Below are 22,753 nucleotides of genomic sequence, written 5' to 3'. Positions count from 1 at the left end.
GTTTCTGTGGAAAAAAGGTCATGTTTTTTATTTGATATGTTTTAATGAAAATAAAACTCTGTGTGTAAAGTTAACCTTTATATTTTTAAGAGTAAAATAAGAAAACCATGACTAAAGCCCTCTCTGTAACATTTTCCACAATTATTTAGTCTGACCGTAACCCAAGAAAACTGAATGAAAACTTGACATTTGATCACAGTAATTGCAAAAGTAAATAAATAAATACAAAAAAATAATGTGTAAAATGCCACTTTTTCTTGTGATATGAAAATCTGTGGTTGTGTAGTTAATAGCCATATGCATGCAATTTCTCTGAAAAATTTTCAAATTGGCAGCGATAGTGTGAGTGTGCAGGAATTTGCACCTAGAAAGAAAATTATGACATATATAATATACATACACACACATATATATGTGTGTGTGTGTGTGTGTGTGTGTGTGTGTGTGTGTGTGTGTGTGTGTGTGTGCATTCATTTATTTATATGCTTTACATTCGTAATTACTTATTGTAAAAATGTCCTTCCAACAAAACTGCAACTAATAAAAATGAGAATGAAAATGAATATATGAGACACTGTGGTGCCTGTTGGTGCATACCAGATGTGGTTAAATACAAGTTATACAAATACAGTCACCCATGTATCATTGCTGTCAGGTATAAACCATGTAACTACAAAATGTCATCTTTTAAGGAACAAGGAAAACCAGTCTTGTTTTTGCTGGATGTGTATGCAATCGTTTTGTTATCTTAAAGGTCCTGAAAGTGTTTTTTTTGTGCGCAAGAGGTTGGAGAATAGCTGTGACCTGTGGAGGAGCATGTAAGCCTTCAACTTATTTGAAAGCATACAAACCAACAAAACTGGAGATATGAGGTTTGCACCATGCAACGACAACAAACACTACAGTCACTACAGTGAGTCTGTGGCATACCTTGTACTCCTGTATGTTTCTGTACTCACTCCTTCATTTATCTGCGGAGGAAAGTGCCTGTGTTTGGTGATTGAAAAGCTGAGTGTGTGTCCACGGTTTGTCAGTCATGTTCCAGGGTGCTCTGCGCAGTCCTCAGCAGATCTGCACTGGCTCCAGGCTAACACCTCAGGACTGGACTGAAGGTAGGTCTGAGAAACCAAACAGCCCGCGTTTTATTCCAACATTCAAGAATGTTTGCTATTTCATTTAGCCGAAAAAGTTGTTAGATATAAGCAGTAGCAATGCCACAATTTTAAAATCCTGCACATGCATATTAAGGATTAATTCAGAATTAGTAAATATGATATCCGTCTGTTAAATGATTGATCCTGCTGCTTGGTAACTTCAACTATGACACTATATTATATTTTATTTTGCATGTAACAATTTTATCTGCTAAGGGAGATTCTAGACAAAAATGGTGTTAAAAAAAAGTAGGCTATAAAGCCTCCCAAAATAGAAAAATGCATATGCCATACTTATTTGCTTTAATTTCCCACTATCACATTTGTGTTCATTTGAAAATCAACACTGTCCAAGTTAATCTTTGGCTACTGTCTGCATGGCTTCACCTGCAGACACTGCTGCATTTCACTTGTATATCATATTCATATTTTCCTCCTCCTCTCAGCAGCGCCAGACTGCATGCTGCTGCTAATGACTGAAACACGCTACAAGCTTCTGATTCATACATTTCAACCGTTTTTAGCATTCAGAGAGAGAGAGAGAGAGGAGGGGGACAGAGAGAGAAAGAGAGAGAGAGACAGAGACACAGAGAGAGAGAGAGAGAGAGCGTGATGAATAACAGCTAAAAGTGGCTTAATAACTAAATAGCTCCGATTAAGGTTTTTAACGCGGCTCGTGAACGCGCCCTGCTACAGAGACTGCTCCATGAGCGCGCTGGCAGAAGACAATCCAGGCGAGTTTTGAGTACATCACTTGGATTTAAATTAAAATTAGTAATAATAAAAATTATAAATAATATAATAAATAATATTTTGTCGTATTCATTTATTCATTTTATGTTTCTCTGTTTACGTAAAGGACATTAAACGTGAAGTCAAAAACAAGGTCGTCTAATGTCAAGCCAATAATTATTGTTTATTGTGCTTGTAAAAAAAAATGTTGCCTATTAGCTCACATATTCTATAAACCGTTTACGTAAAACACTATAAATGTTATAACCACTCATACATCAGCATAAGGCCTTTTTGGTGTATCATAATAAGAGATAAATGTTACAAAATGATCTTGTGATTTGTTTTAAAGAAGTCAGAAATCAGTTCAACGCGGTTAATTGGCTATTAAAAATATTCATGATGGCATGTCTGTGACAGTGCGCATCGCGTCATTCATTGAGTGTCGTGAAAACATGTACTATTAGATGTGATTTATTATTTAGATTAAATGCTCAGTTATAGTATATACTAAGTACATGAAAAACTGCGGTTGAATCAGGCTGTGGGATCCACAGGCCGAAAACACAGCGGATCTCTCTCTCTCCTTCTAGTCAAAGCACACAGGTAAATATCTCTGCTTTTTATCACCAATACATGTTGTCAACAGGACTCAAAGTAAATGCCTGCTAACATTTTCTGTCTGTCTTTTATATTCATTTTCTTATATATTTGTTAATACAGGTTATTTTTTGTGATTATTATAGCAGAACGTGCTTTGCAAAAAATCGTCGTATTGATCTAAAATCACTTTTAATAATATTTTAAACTTTTCCTTGACATTGTAAATAATAAAAGTAGGCTAACAAGAAGAATTTAGATATCTAAAATTCATTAAAAGCAGTCGGATATGATCGGTTGCTTTCTGCCAAAAACGCATCATTGGCATTGCTTCTTCATATTATCTTCAAATATATTTCGACTCATATCCTTGTATCCTACTCCTTGGACAATATTCTCTGATTTTAATTCACGCATTGTGCGTGATCGTTTGTGTATGATAAAATGGACAAAAATCGTGTTACTTTGACTCGCGTTTGAAGACATTAAAAGCGGCATCAACAACATTAGCAATAAACGTTAAGAGTTTTTTTTTTTAAAAGTGTTTTTGCAGACAGATTCGGATAAAGCATATATAAGGTTGGTTTTACGGTAACTGAGTGTTTTTCCGGTCTAAATAATGGTTATTATAGTCTTCAAATGGCCTTTGCGTGCTGATAACATAAGTGCGTGGGGCTGAATGATAATTAGGGCATTTTCGTTTGAAATATGAAAGTGACAGCAAGTTTATGTCTCGGTGTTGATTTCCACATAATACCGTGATGATGTTAATGGCGCCTGTGATTAAAGCGGGTTAAGTGGCTGACCTTTTGTGTGTGTGTGTGTGTGTGTGTGTGTGTGTGTGTGTGTGTGTGTGTGTGTGTGTGTGTGTGTGTGTGTGTGCGTGCGTGTGTGTGTGAGAGAGAGAGAGAGCGAGAGAGAAAGAGCAAGGTTTACCTGCTGATGATTGTAAAGATGATAAATGGTAGCCTATAGCAGCCCATTACAAATTAAGCTCCGAAAATACACACACAGTGACACGCGCATGTATGCACGCGCGCGCGGTCTAGCAGGTAAGCTGTAAACGTGTTATTAAATTAGTCGCAAGAGCAGATCACCAATACGGCGGAAACACGCGATCCATCAACGGAGGATTGTGTATGTCTGTTTTTCTTTTCTACACTATTTCGCTTGTTCTCAAAGAATTTCAAGATGTTGGTGATGTAAATGAGTTCCCTATTTTGCGATTTAAGGAAGTGTTTTGAAGAGGTACTGAAAACAGAATGTGTAGGAGTAAAGCAGGGCTCCCCAAACTGTCAAGGACCCCATAGATCCAGAATAGACCCCAAACGCCCAAGGAATGCCATCTGAGAATAGTTTAGTAGTTACGTAGCTAATACAGAAATACTGGTCCTATGACTATACACTGCTACCCAGCAGGAGAAACACTCCTGCAGCAGCAGAATATGTTTTAGTGGTTTACTGAACACAACATATAGACAGAAATAGCTCTACTTTGCATAAGGAAGGTATAAATAGTTCAATAAAACCTCAACAAAGTTTGTTTCCTTTCCTAATTTGAACACAGGATGAATGGAGATATCAGGGGATACAGAGTAAAACATTTCTGTTGTAAGTGAACTTCAAACATGCTATCACCATGACCAAATGATATGACATCACAGGCATGATATATAGGAAGCATTGCTACAGTTGGATGGGTTAGGCACTTTGCAATTTTCATAGTAAGATCACAGCCATAAACCTAAATTACTTTTTGCTTTAATTAGTGTTATATAAATGAAATATGCATTGTAAACACATGTGTACAAAAAATTATATAAACTGAAAAAAATGCTGCTGCTGAATATGATTTACAGTTGTATATTAGTTAAATTATGATTAGAATTAGAATTATATGAAAACATGAATGGAACATAATAACAGATATCAATGACAGAAAAATTCCTGCTGTGCAAGCTTCTCTAGAAGCAGAAGAAGAAGAGGAGAAGAGGGGTTGTAGAAAAACCGCTGTGATAATGAATCTGACCTATAGCTTTGGCTCAATTTTGTTGTCTCATGCTGCTTTGTTGAGAGAATAAAAGAGCTCTGTCCCTCCACAAGCTATTTCAATAAACTAGCTAGTTTATTATTCACCCACTGTTCGCAAGAACATATCTGTTCTTACCTCAACAGCTGTTGATGTTGATCCATCGCCTTGACAACATATCACGTGTTAACAATTTCTCGGGCCACTCCAAGTAGGATCACGCCCTGACAGGAGTCAAAAGTACACCTCGACACACAACTGGATCATATCAGAGAGATGGACAGGTGTGTCTCGGGTTGTGTGAAGCCAAGTTAGCGTACATGTTAGTCATGTAGTCATTCAAACACAGCCATCATGCAGATATTTCAGACTTGAGTGACATCTTAAGGCGTTTTCAAACCTGCGTTGTTCAGTCTGGTTGAATCAGACTCTGGTTGATTTGTTCAGGCAGATCTGGATACACCAGTTGTACTCGAGTGCAAACCAAAACAACTGCACCAAGCCTCTGGAGCAGAGCTAGCAAAAATGAACCAACAAATCCAAAGTGCTGATTCTTTTCAGGGTTGGTTATGTACTGGTCTATCAGTATGTACTGCCTCCAGATACTCTAAAATCCTACACTAACAAAAGCCCTCGCTTTCTCTCGCATATCAGCTCTATATGTCAGTAGACCAGCTGCCAGAGATACAAATGGAAGCATTACAACCTTAAACTGTGTTAAAAGCTTACTTGAGTATTGTGTGACATCGTTTAGCTTTAAGCAATGCAGGTGGTGACTGACTGACATGACTGTCCCTCTGGATTTACCGTAGCTGTATGCACTCGCCTCACTGCTGTGCTGAAAATGTGTAGTACTAAAAACCTGTAAACTCGATTCAACTCCACCTGACTGACCTGCTGCTGATAGCAGCTCTGCCCTCCATACTTCCTGTACATGCTGACCTGCTGTCTGTATGCTGAAGAATAATGAAGACAGCGCTTGCACTCATGGGCTTCCAGCTGCACCAGATCTGTTCACATAAAAGAGTCAGACAGTAGACTCAGTGCTTATTAGCCTGTTAGCTACTAGCACTACTTTGGAGGATGTGGTCTCAGTCCGGTCACAAACTAATTCTGGAGCACTTGGTTTGTGCAGGAGTGTGATTTGACTTCGATTTCACCCGGCCATGGATGTATGATGGATGATGAGAACTGGATACAGCATCAGAGGCGGGGCCCTGTTCATTCCTCTGAAAATTGCGCAGTGGGGCATGAAGCCAAAAAAGCCACTTGCCGCTGTAAAGAACTTACCGGGATGAAAACATACTGCGCATGCTGTATGGGCCCAATGCACCCATAGAGCATACTCACCAGAGACCTCTGCCGGCAGGGCTGACTAACTTCCAGCTTAGCCCTCTGGCTAACTAAGTGAGTTTAAAATAATTCAATCGTGCGGCTCTTCTAGACTTTCCAAATGTTATCGGACCAAATGGATCAAATTCTGATAGTGAAACTAGTCATTTTGCAAAGGTTGTGACTCACAAATAAATTATCTACCATTTTACAACCACTCCTTTTCCCCTTGATTGTGTGCGGGAAAAACGCTTTTTGGGTCCCTGTCAGATTTGGGCTGAACTGCTTCTGTAGCCAGGTGCACTTTGCATGCTGGAATGCGGATGAGCAAAATCAACAGTTGCTAACAGCTAGCCAGAGAATGAATCAAGGTCCGACCTGGACTAACAACAAATTGGTTGCCTTAATATTTGGGCAGAAAGAACCTTCTTCCTGTAGGTTTGTAATGGTTCGTGTATCCATCCTGAACTGTTGGGTACAGGATGTTCAGTTCGGTACGCTACTTTCCTTGGTTCTGTATGCTCTGTGACCCAAACAATTACTGTTAAAATAATTTAATAATCCACTTACTCCGACATGCAGAACAATATCTCTAGCGTTTAAGTTCCACCCAGACTGTTTTGGCAGTGCATCACTTAGCTGTAGCTGTAGTGTCACTGCCGTCATTATTATTAATATGTGTCGTTATCTTCATATTTAAACGATATTGTGTCTCCTCGTCAACTTCCCCTCTCTGTGACAGTCGCCTTATAATGAAGCCGTCTGGAACAACTATAAACACATTAGATCCCCAATGTAGTGGGACAACATGTCATAAGAACCAGTTCTGAGCGACCATAAATCAGCATAAAACAGCTGTCAGCATGTGTCCTGACTTCCTGCAAGAAACAGAAAGATGTTTTCTTTTTCCAATTCAGCACAATTAAACTGTTTCAGTAATAATTTCCACTGCAGCACAACTAAACTGTTTCAGTAATAGTTTTGGCCAATGAGCCATCGTTGGATGTTTACATTTTCAGAATAAAAGATTGAGAAAAAATTTTCTACCTTCCTTTTTTTCTGCTGTACCGAAATCATACTGAACCGTGACATACTGAACCATGTCATACTGAACCATGTCTTTTCTGTACCGTTACATCCCTGTCTTCCTGGTTTGTGTTCTTGTTTCTGCTCCAGACACATCTGATCAATGAGCGGAGTGAACGTTCTGATGCATTTTGGTTTGCTTGATTTTTTTTTTTACTGTGTGAAAAGGAATTGAACCAAGAAGGAAGTGCAACAAGCTTACCAACTTATCCATTGATTCAGACCAGAGCCCTTAGCCATAGATTGGTGACTCATAGAATAGTTTGCACACACACACACACACACACACAATTCTTAAAGGAAAGTACAACAAATTAAAATCTTTATACACTAACTGCTCATATTATGGTAATATAACTCGATGCAACTCGATGCCTTTGGTCCAACCGGACTCTCTCAGCCCCTGTGCTGATTATTGTTATTGCTAAAATTTAGTGCTATTATAGACTATTGAAATTAGCTCCTTGGCTTGATTCAATTTGTTTCTTTGTAGCATTAATAAAAGATAGGATGATATCATACGTGCCACGTTGGCTGTAGTGAAAACACTGAGCAGTGGCTGCAGAGTAATTAAACTTATGTATGAAGCTAGCTAACGTTCACCAAGCCTTCATTTACCTTCGCTTCCTGTTTGACCTTGAAGCCAAACAGTGCTGGATAGAAATGTCACTTTTCTCAGTTTTTCTCCTAACCTGTAAAATAAGAAAATGAACAACACAAACACAAATACAGCAAATTCTTGACCAGCAGATGCCCAAGGCATACATGGAAAATCTTAACATAATTTTCCATCATTAAATTTTAATGTTTTATATTTTTATGCTGAATAAATGACTCGTGCCTTTACTTTCTGCCCTCTCTCAGATGTATACCAGTAGACTTCTTGCTGTGTAAACACTGGGATTGATTGACTTTTGAAACACAAGTAGGTCAGTAGTTAGAGTAATGAAATTTGATATTTATTATTTTTAAACATTTAAGGTGACAACATTTTCTATTTTAGACACAGGGATGTTAATGACTATTAATTAATTACCTCATTGTGAACACTATTAATTACCTGGTGAACAGTCCTGTTCAACTAGAATATTACCTTTGTTTTTAATTTAATCAGCATTCAATTAAAAACCAAGAATAATAAACTGATCTTCCCACTGGCACCCATAAATATTATAAATGATGCAATAGTTTGGGGGTTATTTGAATTATTTTAAGGAGAACAAAACATTAGCAATGAGAGAACAGAAACATTCCTGTGAATAAGATCAGTTTGAAACATTACTTAGGTCTAAGGCTACAGTGTGGCAGTATAGTATACACACATGCACACACATTTCTCTTGAGTGGCTCCATAAGGATCAGTATGATACTGAGGAAATTACACTAAGGTGGAAAGAGGGGGGTACAGTGGAAAAACTGAAGCTAGGGTCAGGTCCTTAGTTTGCTTCATGGGAAGATCAAACTCACTCTTCTTTGTAACTCAGTCAACTGTATTCAGACTTATCGCTGGAGTTTTTCCACATCTTACTGAGACTAGATGGTAAAATACATTCAGTCAGTTGTTTAAATTTGGCAAACCAGTCTGGTGGACGGGTACAGTAGCAGTGAGGTTACTTTCAAAATAAATTTCCATACCAACAAAGACAACATATTTTATGTGCAGTGTTTATCATTCCATCATGACACTGTTAGAATTAGTGTTGGTGTGGACACAATAACTATATTTAGAGACACACTCAAATTTATTCAAATAGTACTAAATTATCGCCTGTAATGACCCTGAAATAACATTGCAGTAGTCAGTGGCAAACTGTGACCACTGGACCAATCCCTCCAGCCTACATGCTTATCACATTGGGAAGTACAAACAAATCTGAAAAGCTGGTTTTGTTGCAGGCTTAAGTTCTATGTGAAGAGACACATTTATGAACAAAAGAAGTTATGATGTGTATGCTATCATCCAATCTTCAATTAATACAAGCAGTACTTTATCAATACCTAGAACATTAACATCTCATCCATCTCAGCCCCACAACCCTCTGTTCCATACGAAATAGCAAACACTCACAGCAATTTTTTATATCACTCCAGAATATAGCTCGTAAGGCATCTAAAAAAATCTAAAAATATTCACAAGTAACTCGCCAAGTAACTCACCATGGTAAGATGTGGCGGAACACAGGAGTTGTTTTTGTACTTGATTTTGCCAATACAGACTATGCTGTAGGAGTTTTAGGAAGGTTCATTTTGACTAAGAGACTATATAAAATGAAAAATAATACAATTTTGATTTATCTCAAACTCTATCTAAGAGCCCTAACAATTCCCCTCTAGCAATAGTAATTAGTGTTTACCGGATATAGGTGCAATATGTAAGTACTGGCATTAATCAGTGCAGGCACTGGAGGCAGCACCACTACTGAGCAGCTTTATGCTACATATTGTGGGGATATACAGTATATCTGTTCACATGTTACATGTGGGGACTTGCCTCTCTTTTAGGGACAAAAAGCAAGTCCCCATAGCGTAAATCATTCATTTTAGGGTGGAGGCTTGGTTTAAGGTTAGGGTTAGGCAAGTAGTGGTTATGGTTAGGGGTTAGGATAAGTCTCAAGGAGATGAATGTAAGTCAATGTAATGTCCTCTGTAGTGATGGAAACACGACTGTGTGTGTGTGTCTGTGTGTGGATTGGAGTTGCTAAGTTGTCAGAGAGCAAAGCTCCTCAGAGATTTTTTTTTACCCATAAAGCATCTCTGCACCACTTAGCTCAGCTCACCTCTCCCTCTGTCAGGGGAGGGGTCAGAGAGAGAAAGACAGAGTGAGAGGTACGATGTGAGACATCTTTCCACAGCTGGTTAACAGATGGCTGGAGCTGACACACACACGCATGACCTTTTCTCATCTATATATCTAGCTAGTATATGACAGCAGCTAACTACAAACACTGTTTAGTTAGAAACATGTCTACTAACGCCTGCTTGGTTTGCAGACACTGTATATGCAGCCTGAGTGTTTTAGGTTAAATTTGGATTGGAAGAAATACTGCAAACACTTAAGTGTCGATGTAGCCAAATGTGTCTCTGGCCACCTATTAAGATCTAATGTGATCACTATACTTCATCAAGCCATCTTAAATGGCTCTTTACATATGAGTTTTAAGAATATTTGACCTGTAAACAGGAAGTACCAAAATCCAATGGCCACATTGCCATGAAGCTTACAGAGCACACTCATGCTCCCCAGAGGATGAACACTTTCCATTGTGGACAATCCATGAGCTTTCCTCCAGGGCCAGCCTCTAGCCAAAATGTTAACTTTGCACACATATTTCATACTCCATTAAAGTGTTTGCCGTTAATGTATTGCCACATCCTTTTCTATTTTCCTTTTTCAACAAATTTTATATTTTTACACTCACTACTACCGATATGATTTTGTGCTTTCCATCTGGCCCATTTTGTATCACAAGGTGTAGTGAACATTGCAACATTTAGTCTTGATTTCTGTTGGTGTGGCCATCATATTCAGTCTATCTCTTTCTAATCTATTTTCTGTCAGTAGCATAAAATGCTAAATGCATTACAAGGCTCAGATCAGTGCACAATATGTAGCAAATACTTTTTTTCTGACTTTATAACTAGAAAAGCAATTGTAACACAGTTGGAAGCAGGGTCAGATTAGGAGGAATACAGTATTTTGGATGGGATGGTTTCAGCCATGCACAGTCACATCAGGTCTTTAAGGGCACTAATGCCACAACTCACTATTTCTGTGATGGAAAAGAACAGTCTGGAGTGGATCTGCCAGAAAAGCTTCTCCCGAGTGGAAACTAGGGCTTATTCAGCTTACCCCACTTAACGCTCCCTCTGGCCTGGAGCCCTTGTGTTGTGTTTACTGAAAGTACTGCTCTTTTCTGCTGCAACTATTTTCATGTTGGTGTGTATTTTAAAAATGTCCTTGTTTCCAAATGTTGCACATGTTAATTCGTCATCCTGTTCCACAGTGTATTTAACATTTTTGTATTTGATTTAGTGTTTTACACAAGTATTTGAATTTGCATTGTTTATGGAGCTGCAGCATGTTTTAAAAAAAACATCAAAAAAGAGGAATATTTCATTAGATAGGCTGCTGTTTCTTTTTCCTCATGTCTTTCTACATCTCAGCATCATCACTAATAAAAGGACTTTTTTTCATTCACATAATGCTCAGTACTCACCTCGTTCAATTTCCTCCTTCCTTCCTGTCTGTGATGAAAACATAAGCTAGCAGCTCTCTGCTGTCCCAGACCTGCACTAGCAGCAGTAAATCTACCAGTAGACGGACGCAGAGAGACAGAGAGAAAACGTGATCTAACAGCGATTGTGTCCTTGTGTTTCTTCTGAACTAATAAATCATCATTGAGATTGTCTCTGCTCAGGCTGCATGGCTCTGCCAGCTGCTGCTGAGTGTTGTACAACATCTGACAAGAGTTGAAACATGGGCAGCACAGAGCAAAAGCCTGGAAAAAAATGTGGATAACAGCTGCTTATAAAGGTCTGAAACAAAACGTGAAAAAATACTGCTGTCGACACTCTTGGTCTGCTTAGGTTATGTTTTTGCAGGTCTGTTGTAAATTTTGTGTTGTTTTATTCACACTGATGCTTGCTTGCAATATTTTGGGGTACAGTTTGGTTTATAAATCATCCCATTGTGTTTTGTTTAGCTACATTTGTAACATGTCAAACGGTGTGCAATGCTGATGATACAATTCATATTTTTTAATTCCATATACTTAAAAAACACGTTATTATATGATAGACTTGCTGTGTTTTAAAGTTACCAAACATGAAAACAAAATAATGGATTTATATCTGCAAGGTCAAATCACAGAATAGTCAATATTGCGATGATAAGCCATACACATTTCCACAAAGATAACATATAATGTACACTTTATTACTTTTTGTAAATTATATTATACATTTATGCAAATTCACCACCTTTGAATTCATAGGTGACACTTCCAGTTCAAAGTCCATTAAAATGTCTGAATATTTACACTAAACATTCACATTTCACAATCAAACATATAACCCAGTAATCTTCTTGTTACACCCCAGCAACCAACTCCTAGTGCCCCCCTATAGGCAAATAACTACTGAGTCACATGTCTATCTGCTTGGGGTGGATTCAGGCTAATGCAGTTGCACACAGTAATGCAGCAATACATTTGTGTGTGTGTGTGTGTGTGTGTGTGTGTGTGTGTGTGTGTGTGTGTGTGTGTGTGTGTCAGCGATGTGATTCAACTTGTTTCATTTTTGAAGACGTAGTTAGTGTTGGCTTTGCGTTGGACTTCATTTTACTTATAAGTGTTACTGTCTATTCCTTCCTTAATAACAATCCATCATATCAGACAATCAAATGCTTACTTTTTTAAGCAGCAGACACTCATTCAATTTGTATAAGCCATACATAGATAATCTTGTTTGAAAGCAAAGACCAATATTTTGAAGCAATGCTCATTTGAAGGAAAGGAAGTAACCTACCATTACTTGTTTAATGCCTTTGCCTGGATGTCCATGCATAGTTCTGCTCCACGTCTGAGGTCATGAGACACACTTCATCCTATAGTGCATTAAGATTTGTAGTGCTGCTTCATGTTGAAATGTCACTTACATGCGTTTATTTAGGGCAAGTAATTTGTGGAGATTTATTAAATTAATGTACCCCTCCCTCTCCTTCTCTGCCTCTTATTTCTTCTTCTCTCTCCTTCTTAATGTGACTTAACTTTGTACGTCACATTTAAAAAATGTCATATTGATGTACACTGCACTAATACAGTTTGGTCTCTACTTACATTTTCATTTTATTCCTATTCTTCACTTTTTTTCTAGAAGATATATGTGCAAAAAATCTGTTCATAGGATGTATAAAATATAATAATAATAATAATAATAATAATAATAATAATAATAACAACAACAATAATAATAATACAAATAGTATTATTATTGTAAATGTCACAATACAGTGGAAGATACATCTCTATCTCCACCACTGATGGAAGAAATATTCAGACCCTTTACTTAAGTAAGAGCAGCAATCCCATAATGTAAAAATACTCCATTACAAGTAAAAGTCCTGCATTTAAAATCCTTCTTAAGTAAAGCTACATAAGTGTTTTTAGCCAAATTTACTTTAAGTATTAAAAGTACTTGGTTTGCAGCAAAATCAGCCCCTGTGACTGATATATTAAATAAGTTTAATAAATACACATATACATTATTAATATTGATGGATCAATGTGTAAGCAGCATTTTACAACTAGTTTGAACTACACACTGATTTTAAACAAGAGCTCATAAGACCAAATGTAGGGAACAACTGGTTTAATCTTTAACAATGCAGTGTCATTTATAAGCCTATTATATGATATTGCATGTAAAAATTAAAATAAGCTGTAGCTAAAGCTGTCAAATAAGTGCAGTTCAGTAAAAAATGACATTATTTTCCTCTGAAATGTATTTGAGTAGAAATATCAACATGTAACGTCACGTATCCTTCAAATAGTGTTTCTGAACAACCTGCCTGGAAGAAGCTGTTTTTCATTATTTTAGTTTAGTTTTTTTTTTCTTCAAGTAAAAAAGTTGATATACCTTACATGATAGTTCACCCTAATACCATACCAATACCAACTTTTCACATAGTACAGTAAATAAAGACAGATACATTTGTTCTGTTGTGCCACGTAGGCCCCTGGCCATGTAGATTTAAAGTTACCATTGCATTTACTGGACAAAATGCAAAACAAAAAACAGGAGTGATAACAGAAAAAAATCCAGTCACAAAAATCCTTGGAGAGGGCCACTGCTGCGGTAGCATAATTATATTTACCAACCTTCAAATGAAGACGTGGCCAACTCACCAAAAATCCACTGGTCATTCCTCATGTTAAATACTGGGTGTTAAGGGCTTTTAGGAAAATGTCCTGGTCAACCACAGTCCAGACACTTGTTTGAGGAGGTGGTTTAAATGAGTAATGCCCCCTCAGCTTATAGTTTGCACTGGAGGAGGACCACAAGGATGTGTAGTTAAGAAATGTGCCACATATGACAGAAGAAGCAGAACTTTAGTTTTCACTGTGCAAAGGGCAGCATGTTTAGAAAACAGGCAGTGACTTAAAATAAAGAACAGTACAGGACAGGTCAGGTGTGTTTGTGAATATTGAGAAATATGAACAGGGACGGGGTATAACTAGGAGAGACAGCAACAAGAGGGAGGAAGGAATAAATAGGATGAAAACTTGAGAGGATGGCGTCGGCAGTTACAGTGACTTTTTGGACTGGCAATTAAACTTTGAGCCCAGAGGTAGTGAAGGTTAAAGTTCTGATACTGCAGTGCAACAGTCTGAATGTAATGCAAAATCTCTGAGTAGGACTAAACTGTGGCACAAACTGTGTTGTATTCAGCTGTATTCAATCAAGAATGAGGTTTATTTGATTGTTTGAAAAGCAAAATCATTTTGGTTCTCATTTAGGTTACAAATGATTCTATGGAACTCTTCTTTTAAAAACACATTGTTGTGCACTGATGAACACTCTTTAATTACAGTTTGTGAATGGAAAGAATTTATTTTCTTACTTTTTCCTTCCTCTATTTTACTGTTGAGCAGTTGTCACATGCACTCCAATATATCAGAGATGCAACAGCCTTGTTGCACCAGTGCTATTATTTTATTTTCCATTTATTTCTATTCACTTTATTTAAATTTTTGAAAAACAAAACATTTGGCTGATCAATTTTCCCTATTGCAAGAAATGAAGTATGAATTATTCAAATAAATTTGAGTTGGAACTCTCATTCTTGATGATATTGATGATAATGTTTAAAGTTCATGCCGAGCATATAGTGGGCTTGATTCTTTAATCATTAAGGAAGGTGTGTTCATGTATATCGACGTATGTAATGTTAAAATACAAAGTTAATACATTTATACAGGGACCAGATCACCACTGCTATACATATTCCAAAATCTTAGTTTCCCTGCAGCACAAAAAAGTGGATCTTATCCAATCACAAGACCTACATGTTCTCCCATTAAGAGGCATCTGGGAACACAACTTCTCACTACTTTGTATTCTGTAAAAGAAAATAACACTAAACATTCAAAAATATAACCATGTCCCTGTAAAATTTAGCAGCATTTCACACATCAACAGATGCTTAAGGCACAGCTGGAGCTTATAGGCATGCATTTATTTATGATTATGTTGTTGAATTATTTTGGGAGAAAATAAACTGGCCTGCTCAAAATCTTCTTGATGAATTTGCTTGATTTTGAAATGAGCCCATGTTTATCACTTCTTTTTCTTACAGCTGACATCAATGATTGCTTTTGTAAGAAATGTATTTGCTCTCCAGGCTTCCAACAAATGTTAAAGATGCATTTTATATGATAAAATAAACATGTACGGTAATCATTGATGTTTAATTAAATGAGGCAATGATAGAGGGAAGTTATTGATACTATTGAAATTAACTGACTCCCTTTATCTTATTACTAGCAACTTGCAATTTGTTGTATCTGCTGGTATAACTGCATGGTTAACTGCAAACATAGAGGTAGACATTAGTCAATATGTGATTCTGTATTTGTATTATTTCATATTGCTATTTTAGAAGTATATTGTTGATTGCAGGATTATAGTAGACATGTGGCCTATATAGTCGTATATATGGCCATATAGTTCTTTACAGGCTGTAGTGTAGTTTCATCCAACTAACTTAAGTTTTGCTTTAAGGTTTGCATCATCATAAATGACCCTAACTACAAATGCAGTGGTCAGAATACTATTTCACATCTTTACTAACACTGTTACTACTCATAATGACAATATAATATGAGAAATATTTAATGTTCATGTAATGAAAGTAGATTTATTAGACAGCATATGCAGTAAAAGCTCTGCCAAGCAGAAGGCTGACAGCAGGCCTGTGTAATGACTGAGAGAGAAACAAGAGCAGCAGGCAGAGAGACAGAAAGCAGAAATGGTGTAAATCCTCCAGTGTTTGGAGGAGGTGGTTTCTGTGGTTTTAATGGCTCTGCTTCCAGTGCTTTAGCTTTGATTTAGCTTACAGTGACAGAAACAGCAGTTAAGAGGCCAAAGGTGTGTTTAAAGCCTGTGAGAAATGCTTCATAATTCAATGTGGAATTTTATACGGGACCTTATAAATATTATTTCACCATGAGTTCGACTTACAAATACAGCACAGGTCAGTTTTACAATAGAAAGTGGTAATCTGTGAGGTGTAACTGGTGCAAATAGCTGTTTGCTGTGTGTCTCTGCACTGCATTTCACAGAGAGAGACACTGTGACATCCTTCATTAGATATTCTGTTAATACAGTTTATGTAGATGCTTTTTTCTATATTGGTATAGTTCACATTCAGTCACTCTTCATGCTAACTACCCGCTTTAAAATGAGACTCCGTAACATTTGCTGAGCAGCAGCCACTGTGGCCACAACTGACAATTAATAATGGTAAAAGTTAAAGTATGGTGTAACAGTAGCACAGGAAGAGAAGAGTGATCAAGTCCATTACACAGCCACATCTGCCTGAAGTTTGCCAACAGTAACCACCACAAGCTACTGGTCATACCAGGCCAAGTATGGCTATAGCAGCAAAAACATTAAACCAAGCAAGAGTGTGTTTTATATCTTATGACTTCAACTTCTCATTTGTAACAAGAAAAGAGTATATATACACATATATGTATATACATATTTATATGTGTGTGTGTGTGTGTGTGTGTGTGTGTGTATAATACAGAAATACAGAATGTTATTAATGTTTCTAAATATTTGTTTATTTTGATTTTACTTTTTTTTTGGTTTAGCTTCTTTCCTTTGCCTCAGTTTGATGTTAGCAGATTTTAAAAAATACTAAAAAAACATTTTCATTTTACTCGAAGTCTTGTGGGTCCCAAGAGAAAAGGTCATTATACAATGTGTTACACTAAGCCCCATTTTTTTGTATTAATGAAAATTCAAACTGTCGAATTAAATTTCAATGCTAAGACCCATCATTCACATGGAAGTAAATTTTATTCATTTACATGACACCCTAAGACATATTTCTTATTTTTTTCCCTTCATGAGTATGGTTTCATATTCAGATAGTTCGAGTATATGAAATATAACAAGTGATTATCACTTGAATTATTTTCTTCCATTAAATCCACTGTTCAGTTTTTAAAGCCTGTTTCATATAAAATTTTCTTCACTGTCATAGTTTAGTTGTGTGATCATGAGTTACTGTAGAGTTTTGAACTGCCATGCACATTTTATCACATATACAGCTGACACCAAACTTTCTTTCTTCCTCTCTCTGTAAATCCACTGTTTTCTTTTGTGTCTTTAATTGCTTCAGCATCTCTCTCTCTCTCTCTTTCACTCTCACTCTCTCTCTCTGTTGTGTCATTGACTATGGGTTAATATCCTCTCTGTCTTAATCCCCTGTTTTTCATTTGAGCTTTTATTGATTCTCCATCCCTGCTTCATGTGGTGGTGCTTTTCATTTAGAAGTTGCATTTTCTGGACCACTGTCAATGGCTGCTGGATGCTAAAAGTCTTGTAGGGGAATCCCATTAAAACATTCATTTACCAATGCACGAGATCGGCTGTAGCTCCAGGGATAATTACATTGTATCCTGTCTTTAACACATAACATACATCTTCAATAAAATTGGGGTAAATAAATATTCCACATATGTAAGGGATAATGTACAGCGAGTGGGTCATTATTGTGAAAAGAAGAAGTATTGATTTAAAAATGATTATTGATGATTGATGATTGATTTAAAAATGATTTTATTGATTTAAAAAATGATTTTATTGCTTCCGCTAAAAAATAGTCCGTTAGATTCTACGGGTGGAGCTGCATGCATAGCCACGTTAATATCTATGAAAACTCTGTAGCCTTCTTAAGCCATGTAATACTCAGTAATAATATATGCTGATGACATTGCAAATTATAATTTAGTAAAACATTCATTCTGGGCTATATGTATTCAGAATATTCACATATTATAATAAGATGGCAAGAAACTCAATGCTAAAACAAAGCCCTTCTGCAGATAAAAGGAGGTACTTTAACTATTCAATGTATTGAAAAAAAAATTTTAACAACTCAACATCTGATTTTTCCTTTCAGTTTCCCTTGGTTGTGTTTAAAAATAAAAAAAAACTTTGTAATCTGAAGAGAAATTCTGAAAAGAACACACCAATTGTTAAGTCACTGACTATGATGTCAGTGGAATGTTGGTGAACTATACTGGTGGAGCACAATTATGTTTACTTAGTCAGTCCTTTCACTGCCACAATGGATAAAACACAAAACTGGAAAGCGTAAAAAACAAAGAAGAGAAGAAATCCGGGCCAGCAGAAGAAAGAACTGGAAGCTTCAATAACCAACACCAAGGACTTTGGTTGTCAGGTCAAGTCCTTTGTCCAGGAGGACAAGATGACAAAGCTGATGGAAGAAAATGTTCTTCTCAGAGACCAGCTCCCAATTCAAGCAGCATATGTCTCATTGCAGACTGACAGCTGCACAGAGGAGCATCACAGCACCGAGGACCCAGCTGGAACAGGTACACCATGACCTGGTTAACTCTGAAAACAAAATACCACCAAACCTGCTGCAAAGTACAGTCAAGTTACAATTACTGGATCATCCTCGCACTACTTAACTCTGTCTATTCTGTATTTCTGTATTATAGCATTATATATATATATATATATATATATATATATATATATATATATGTATGTGTGTGTGTGTGTGTGTGTGTGTATACATACATACATACATACATACATACATACATATATATATATATATATATATATATATATATATATATATATATTTAGTCTTTTTTAAAAAGACTAAATTTTCTTTGTATTAATTTGAAGTATATGGAATCCATCACTCTTTATTTCACACTGAATATAACTGACACTTTGTTTTTTTATTTACAACTCAACATATTATTTAATACAATAAAACAAATGAAAATGGCCAAAAATATTGGTACCCTTAATTTAATTGCCTTTGGAGGCAATAACTGCAGTCAAGCGCTTTCTGTAACTCTGAATAAGGTTTCTACTCTTCTCCACTGTTAGTTCGGCCCACTCTTCTTGAGCAAATTGCTCCAGTTCTCTCAGGTTTGATGGGTGCCGTCTCCCAGCTGCAAGTTTCAGATCTCTCCACAGATGTTCAATGGGATTCAGATCAGGACTCATAACAGACCATTTCAGAACGGCCCAATGTTTTCTTCTCATCCACTCTTTGGTGCTTTTTGATGTATGTTTGCTGTCACTATCCTGCTGGAAGACCCATGACCTGCAACTAAGACACAGCTCTCTGACACTAGACTGTACGTTTCACCCCAAAATGCCTTGATAGTCTTCTGACTTCATTGTGCCTTGCACAGATTCAAGGCACCCAGTGCCTGAGGCAGCAAAGCAACCCCAAAACATTAATGAGCCTCCTCCATGTTTAATAGCAGGCATGGTATTCTTTTCTTTGAAGGCGTCATTGTTTCTTCTGTAAACATGGGATTGGTGTGATTTACCAAAAAACTCTGATTTTGTTTCATCTTTCCAAAGTACATTCTCCCAGAAGGACTGTGGCTTATCAAAATGCATTTTGGCAAAGTCCAGTCTGGCTTTTTTGTGTCTGCCTCTTAGAAGTGGAGTCTTCCTGGGTCTTCTACCATGGAGCCCATTTTCATTCAGACAGCAACGGATGGTGCAACTTGAAACAATGTACCTTGAACTTGAAGATCAGCTTGAATCTGTATTGAAGTTTTCCTTGATACTTTCTCAACCATTCGAGCAATCCTTCTGTTCACTCTTTATGTTGACCATGCTTGGCGATTACCTTTTTTCTAATGTCTTCAGACCACTCTCTAGTTTTCCCTCTGTTTTCCATGTTCAATGTGATGCACACAGTGTCAATAAACAGCAGAGTGAGTAATTTTCTCCTTTCAAACTGGCTGCCTGAATGATTATAAAATTGAAAACACCTGTGATAGTAATTAAAATACAATAGTCTGCTTAAAGTAACACTACAAATCCATTATTTCTTACAACTTCTAAAAGGCACCAATAATTTTCTCCAGGCTATTTTAGAATATCTTTGTAGAATAAGCATGAATTCAGTTATTTTCACAACTTTTTTGTTTTGTTTCACTGCAAACCAAACATAGACATACATTGATAATGAAATATCTTTTAATTTCAACACTGTTCAGGGCGAATGGTGAATTATTTTAATAAAATGCAAGCTCCTGACAGAGCTGCTGCAGCAGGCCCTGAGTCTGAAAAGTGGTGGGAAGAAGATTCCTACAAAGTACCAGTGGTATCAAGAGCAGCAGACTGACTGGCCTGAGGATGAAGCAGAGAGCCAAGCTGCTGTTTCAGAGCCACAGCTGCAGCTCAAAAACAGTCAACAAGACCTGAGCAGGGAGAGATGTTGGACAAAAAGTCCAAAAAGAAGAAAGGCTGGCTAGCCAGGTTCTTCAAACGCTCCAAATGAACACCAACTTGAAGGAGGATTGTGGCTTTGTGGGATCTTGCCTGTCATATGTGATTTGTTTTTTGTGTTTGTTGTTCATCTTGACTTTATTGTGCATGTCCTGAGTAAAAAATAATATAAAATAATGTCATGCCTGGGCTGTTGTTACATTTCTACAGAGAATTCTATTTCTATAGTCAATGTCAGTAACAGGTATACTGAGATAATGATGGAAAGAACACATACAGGAATTGTGTTTTTTTGTAGATATCAGGAGGAAAACTCTAGATAAAAATAATATTATGATTTAATTAATAAGTAGTATTTCAGGGAGAAATATTGCATTTTTAATGGCTGCACCATTTCATCAAATGGAACAATTCTACATATCTTGAGTATAATTTTAAACTTAAAAAATTGACCCTTCAGTGTGCAAAAACCACACACATCTTTTTGTCCAGATGTTGAGTCCAAACCTAATTGTGATTTCTGCTTCTCAAGGACTCACAGCAGAAAGAGTACTACAATTAAATCCCAAATTGGATCTTGGTCAGGTACCAAGGTATTAAAAATACCTGTGTCCTACCCAAATGCAGCGACAAAGATCCCAACATTGTACTTTTTCTAATGTTACAAAATGGAAATTTTAAAGGGAGCATACAACAGTATTGCGAGTGCTTGGGAAGCAGAAATTCCAAAACTGACATATTTGGTATGTTTCGTATCTCCACTGGCATTTTCAGTGGGTTTGAACAATGTCTGGCTGCACAGCATGAGTTTGTAATGACTGATGTTAACACGATGAGCTCTAAGTGCCATTTAAACTGACATGGTAATGAAATTAAATTAGTTTTTGTAAGAATGTATTGATATAATATATATATAAGCACACTGTTTTGATTGGGATGGAGATATGTTTGTGCTGTGAAATTCGTTTTCATCTTTAGCTTTCTTTTATGTATTTACTTTTCTATCTTTTTGATTTGATTACATTTTTATTTGCTTCATAAACTTGTTCAGCAACAAATAGATGTCCATTTATTATTTTTCAAAAAGTGAGGCTATCACTTATACTGTAACAATAACAACCACCAACTCCTTCACACATTAGAACAATCATAATGTGTCATAAAGATGTGTGCACCAGGGTGAGTACTGATTGTAATCGTAGTAACAGTAGCAGCAGCATTAGTACCTACCTGTAGTGTCAGTGGTGTGTTAGTGTAGGAGCAGTGTGAACCAGCCTGCAGTGTGTGCATGTGCGTATGCGTGCGTGTGCGTGTGCGTGTGCGTGTGTGTGTGTGTGTGTGTGTGTGTGTCAGCAGCAGTGGCTGCTTGTGCTGATGAAGTGCAGAGGCTCTGGGGCTCAGGAGGCCATCCATCATCTCCATCAGGCTTAAGTGAGGTTCTCTGGACTGGGACGCCACCAGACGACTACTCGGGCCCATTGGTCTGAGCTGGACTAAATAAACACCAGCCCTTCATCATCATCATCATCTTCCTCCTCCTGAGACCCAATTTCAACATCAACAGAAGCAGCAGCAGCAGAAGAGGGAGAGCTGTTGGTGGTGGTGGATAGTGGCGTTCTTTTTTTGTTTTTCAATAACATATAACAATACATATCAGTACATGCACTCCAACACGTCTGACAGTAACTCTACATCCTGCAAACACACAGTACATGATGAGATTCTCAACTGGAGACACCTTCAATATCTTATTTACAAATTATATGAATTTAAAAAAAATATCTCAGCCATATTTGACATATTTAAACTTGTTTATGGCAGGAACATTTGTCAATTTCTTTTAATTGAAGCCTATAGCCATTCTGCTTGGGGTCCAATCAATTAATGTTGTACTTCATAAGCTGTGGGTGAATTTCATGAATAGATGTTTCAGCATGACACATAATTCTTGTCCCTTCTGGTCTGGGTGCATTAGCATATTTAAGAAGGTAGTAAAATATTCATTTTGTGCCTTTTTTAACATTACAAACTGTTTAGATTCCAGTTATTGGATTTAGTTCAGATCTAATCACTGAAAAAGACAGCTCTCATAATTCCTTATATACATATGTCAATAATTAGTCAGTAGCACATCTCTCATAGAGAAGCTCACAATGGTACAATTAGTTGAGCTTTTTTCATAAAAATATATACAGTATTTGGTTATTTTATAATGATAATAATCATTAGGTGCAACCTTGTGATCAAGCTCCAATGAGGAAAAACTTCAGGAGCTATAAGAGGAAAAATG

The sequence above is a fragment of the Thunnus albacares genome, chromosome 3 (assembly GCF_914725855.1).
Source record: "Thunnus albacares chromosome 3, fThuAlb1.1, whole genome shotgun sequence".
NCBI lineage: Eukaryota > Metazoa > Chordata > Actinopteri > Scombriformes > Scombridae > Thunnus > Thunnus albacares.
The sequence above is the reverse complement of the archived record's forward strand: the minus strand, read 5'-3'. Positions refer to the sequence as shown.